Source organism: Triticum dicoccoides, chromosome 2B (genome assembly GCF_002162155.2).
Source record: "Triticum dicoccoides isolate Atlit2015 ecotype Zavitan chromosome 2B, WEW_v2.0, whole genome shotgun sequence".
NCBI lineage: Eukaryota > Viridiplantae > Streptophyta > Magnoliopsida > Poales > Poaceae > Triticum > Triticum dicoccoides.
The window spans coordinates 201,011,402-201,016,616 of record NC_041383.1 but is presented as its reverse complement, the minus strand read 5'-3'; the positions used below and the strand labels follow the sequence as shown (position 1 = coordinate 201,016,616).

Below are 5,215 nucleotides of genomic sequence, written 5' to 3'. Positions count from 1 at the left end.
GATGGCGTTAGCACTAATGAAGTCGTTAAAGGCATTAGCTAAAGGCCAAGAGAAATTGTCATTATTCTTGTCATTAGGGCACCGCAGTAGATTAAAGTCACCCCCGATAACCATCGGTAAATTACAAGAGTCAATCTTTATCGAGAATTCATTAAGGAATAGGGTCGACAGAGAGTGATCCGCAGGCCCATAAACAACGATAAACTCACAGAGGGTATTCATAGTTTTATGAGATAGAAAAATACTGGCCCAAAAAAAACCATGGTCAAAAGCAACAAAATCAAAAATATCTTTATTAGAACCAATCAAGATCCCACCAGAGTGGCCCGAAGCAGGTAAAAATTGCCAATTAAATTTGTCCATGCCCACAATAGAAGAGAAATCATTAGGGGAGAAGGAATCCTTGAAAGTTTCAACCAGCCCCACGAAATCAATAGAATTAGAACGAACCAAATCTTTAAGTTGGTCATGGCGCCCCCTAGCACCGAACCCCCTAATATTCCAGAATAACGCCCTCATTTATAAGAAAGATTCTTGATACGGAGGCTCGACCTGCAGGGGGCCATGCAGGGTTTAGCTCGCTTATTAGTGCCCTTCTTGGATAGGCAGGAAAGGGGTTGGCCACTACTAGCACCCGAAGCCACCCCCGCATCACAACTAGAGTCCTCGACCCGAGAAGCAACAGCCTCTTTGGCTTTAGCAATGGCTGCCTGAGCCAGCTCATTAGCCCGAATAATAGCAAGAAGCGAACTAGGAGAACCAACAGAAGAATCAACCACCACACCCACATCCGACATAATATTTAAAAGATGATCATCAGAAAGAGAAGGTAAGACCAACCGAACCGGAGAAGCAGCAACAGAGGAGGCTGGGGAAGTACCTGGGGGAGGGAGATCCTTCACCGCAGCCCGCTTCTCCGCCCTTTCCAGGATAGAGCCACCAGAATTCGCCACCCGCCTTCCTTTGCGGGCCGTGGACACCGGAGATCGAATAGCAGGCGACCGCGCAGCAGGAGAACCAACATGGGGACCGGAGCGGGACATAGAACCCAAATCTTGATCAAGACGCCGACAAATCCCCGTCATGGATTGCTTTGAGCCCGACGAGTTCCGGCTTTTAGCCGAGAACTTGCGCACTGAGGATTTCTTCTTCGGGAGGGGCTGGGATTCCACCATATCGCGAGCTGGGGAGACAGGGAGATCTTCAATTCCCCAACGAGTGGGGGAGAGCGGCCGGACAGGAAGATTGGAGAAGGCACCAGAAACGGCGGTAGCAGAGCAAGGCGGGAACTTTGGCAAATCAGCATCAACAGTCGAAACAGTCTGAGCAGCAGGCGGGATCACCGGGTCATCACGTGGAGCAACACCAAAAGGAGCTTGAGATTGAAACAACTCACGTTCAGAATCTGCCAGACCATCCCATTCAGATTGAGTGAAGCGAAGGTTAGACTCAAAACTCTGATTAGGGCCACCCAAAGATCCATCCCCTTCCTTATCATGCTTGTCCGAAGGATTAGCAGGAGGAGGAGGGGGAGGTGGGGCTTGGAAAGCCGCCGCCCCCTCCACCCGCACCCGAAGCCTAATACCATTGGGAGAGGGGCAAACATCAACCGAGCCACACACCCATTCAGGATCCACACACCAAACCTTCATCCTAGCAGGACCAACCTTGTTCAGAGAGCCTCATCCACCTCAATGGGTTTCCCAATCAAAACCCCAAAGGACATGAGAAAAGCAGGCGAGCGGAGACCAGCAGGCAAATCATCGATCAAAACCCAAACTTGAGAAAGAGGACCAATTGCCGTACCATTGTAAGAAGCCGCTTTGACAGAAACCACCAATTGATTGAGAGGCAAGGTGAAGCTGGTGCATGAGGCAATCATCCGCAAACATTCTTTGGAGGGAAACACCACGGAGAAATCAAAATCAGACATCTGAACAACTTGCCAGTCCCATCCAGCCTCATCCCAAATGCGAAGCCCTTCCAGAAGAGTTTGGGGCGAAATCTTCTGGTCTTTGACCGAAACAATCGCCGCATTAGACAGCGCAGGTGCCACCTCCCGAACAGGAAGGTCACCATCGAAGGCGAAGAAGGCGCAACCAGGGAGGCCCGAGCCGAACTGGAGGACCGCGGGAGGTTTCTGCCTAGCCATGCAGTTGATCGTGAGGTGACCATCAGAGCGACAAATCAAGCAGAAAGGGGGATTGGTGCAGCGAGACTGGAAGTGCCCCGGCCTGTGGCAAGCGAAGCAGGTGAGCGCCGATGGGTTGCTATGGGAGGCAGAGGACGGACGGGGTTGCTGAAGCGACGGGGGAGGAGGAACAACCTGAGAAACGTGTGTGAAATTATGTTGTCAATGCTAACATGCCAACACCACTTCTCCTTTGTCATTTGTCACCAAGTCGGTTCGCATCATGTCATTTGAATGATATATATGTTTTTCTGAAAGCTGTTGAAAGTAACTATGGTGCATAATAAAATGGAACTCCTCCCTCATCTAATGCAACCCCATGGACGGATGCTTGCAATAGAAGTTCCAATGCTACTCCTACTCCACTACATATCGAACTCATGGTCACCAGCATTTCGTTACATCAAACGAAGCCTAGATCCATAAGTAAGTAAACACTAAATACATAGAAAGTGTTCCCGGCAAAAGATATATATAAGTTTACTATATGCATAGAAAAATAACACGATCTAGATCCTGCAGTTTCATTAACTGACCATGCCACCACCCTGCTGAACACCGCTATATACATCGAAGACGGAGAAAACAACCGTGAAATCTGTCACCACGAACGGAAATAAGCACGAGGGAACGACCCAGGGAGTCGAGGCACTCCGAAGCGGCCACAGACTAGTGTTCTTGTTGCCCTTGCGCATGTGGAGTGACACGGGCGGCCGAAGCGTAGGCAGCAACACGACCCTTACACCATCTTCCCAGCCGGGGCAGAAGAGAACAAAGATATACAAGTGCATGACACAGCAGGACTCTGCAGGTTAAATGAGCATAGATACAGAGTTAGCCGCCCGCAAGATAAAAATAACAGATACAGTTAGCGTACATAATTAGAGTGAGATTTGGAAAAGCTGGAGCAATTCAAGCAGCCGTACAAGCATTGCTTCAGTACACCCCTCTGAAATGAACTAACAGTGGGGTTTAAAATTTACCCGTTTGGTTCAGAGAGCATAATAGTGAGTTAATTAAAACTACTCACTCCGTCCTAGTAATATAAAAGCATTTTTTACGTCTATAATGTTCATTAAATTGATGTGTGTACAGAAAGCCAAATCTAAATTACTGTCGACTAAATGTACTATACGATTTATACATAGATAGAATCCTCTAGCACCAGCTCGATCGAAGGCGCTCAAAACTCTGTGGGACGGAACAAGAGCGAGCTAGTACACCAACAAATCGCATGAACTGAAGCTATGGACAGGCGTACGTGCTGCGTTTTGCATGTGCTTCCATTTGATCGTAGCGGAATTAGGCGTGAGGAAAGAAAACTCACATCGCCGCGATCCCGACGACAAGAAGTACTAGAAGGACGACGATAACTGCCAAAACGCCCCAGAACGACATTTGAGGCTTGGGATCTGCCGGAATCAGCACGGCGTCGATGAGGTACACGGCGAGATGGTCGTCGCCGACGACAGTCTTGGTGATCCGGGCCTCGTTTCGTGACGACGGCGGCCACGAAGAAAGTATCACCCTGCCTCTGTGGTGACGGACGGTGAGCATCTGCTCCCCATCAAGCGTCGACACCTTCCAGTGGACCCAGCTGAGCTGCTCCTCGGAGTAGGCCATCGTCAGGCCGTGGTACAGGAGGGCCGCGACCTGCTCCTCGACGGTGAGGCTATGGAACCTCGGGATGAACGCCCGCACCGCATCGTCATCAGGGCAGAGGAGCGTGAGCCCCAGGTCGCCGGCGATCTGCTCGCGGAACGCGTCGCCCACTCCGGCCGTCGCGGCGACGAGGGCGGCGAAGGCGCCGCACCCGCCCTCGGATAAGAGCGTCGTCAGAGCGTCTTCCGACGCCTCCGGTGGTTGCCCCTCGGCCCAAGCTTCCTCCGACGCCTCGGGTGGTTGCCCCTGTCCCTGGGTGCAGGGGACGAGCAGGAGGAGCAGGATCATGCAGGAGGCCACGGCGGCTCCGGCGAGCGGCGCCATTGTGCTTCTCCGGCCCTGAGAAGTGAGAACACTGATGAGCAGGGGGGAAAAGAGGGTTTTTTGGCCGGCGGCTCGACTTCAACTCCAGACCCAGTGCCTAGCCTATCGCAACTACCTCGATTCCAATTCTCTTTCGACACTCGATGAGTGAATGCGCGTGCCACATAGGATTTGTGTCTCTGATTGAGGAAATTGTACACCGATGGGGTTTTTCTTCGTGGGACTTTCCACGAAACTTCGCGCGCGGCGAAATTTCACACGTCCTGGTATGTTTGCACCCGTGAACTTGTGGCCAAAATAGAGTTGCAGTGGATTTCACTTTGATCAATTATATTTAGCGCCTCGTGTTAAGTTGATTGAAGCAGACATAAGATTTTGTGATTATTTCACTTGCTGTGTGTCGAGCGGGGCCACATCGATGACCGTCTTGCTTGGCCTTGGCTTCTTCGTCGATGGCGCTCCTCTGGTAGCATATCGCTGCCACGTCGGCCGTCGCCGTGACGTTGTTGCCGACCAAGTCCACTCTCCCGCTATTAGGCACGATGCCCTTGAACGGCCGTCCCTTGGCTGAGAGGACGACAAGGAGAAGAATTGCGGCGGAGGGACGGCGCCGGCAAGCGGCATCGCGCTTCTCTCACTCGGTCACCGCCGCCAATTATGATGGGTTGGTCACTGGATCTCGAGTTGAAAGCCGGCCAAAAACCCTCTTTCCCCCTCTCTGAACTGGATACACGGCGCGCTTCACAGACTCAGTCGTTGTCGTGTGTGCTAGTCGTGTATTTTTCGAAGCCGAGTATCCGGCGCAGAGCAGAGGGGGGAAAGAGGGTTTTTGGTCGGCTTTCCAGTAGCCAACGGCCCGGCCATAAATGGGACTCGCATGACACGGCACATGGAGGCCTGTTTATAAGTGTGACGTGTCGTGCCAGCATGCGGGCCTTGCCTTCGAGAACAGGCATGGAACGTTAAATGCGCAGGCCTGGGCCCATTTCGCCTTTATGAGTTGTGGGCCTTCTTTGTCTAATACATCGGAAAATTTTA

At 51.7% G+C, this 5,215-nt stretch overlaps 1 pseudogene; it reads right to left on the bottom strand.

Moving 5' to 3' along the window:
• Positions 1-2,589: 2,589 nt before the first annotated feature.
• Positions 2,590-4,324, bottom strand: LOC119367534 (annotated as a pseudogene).
• Between the last annotated feature and the right edge of the window lie 891 nt (positions 4,325-5,215).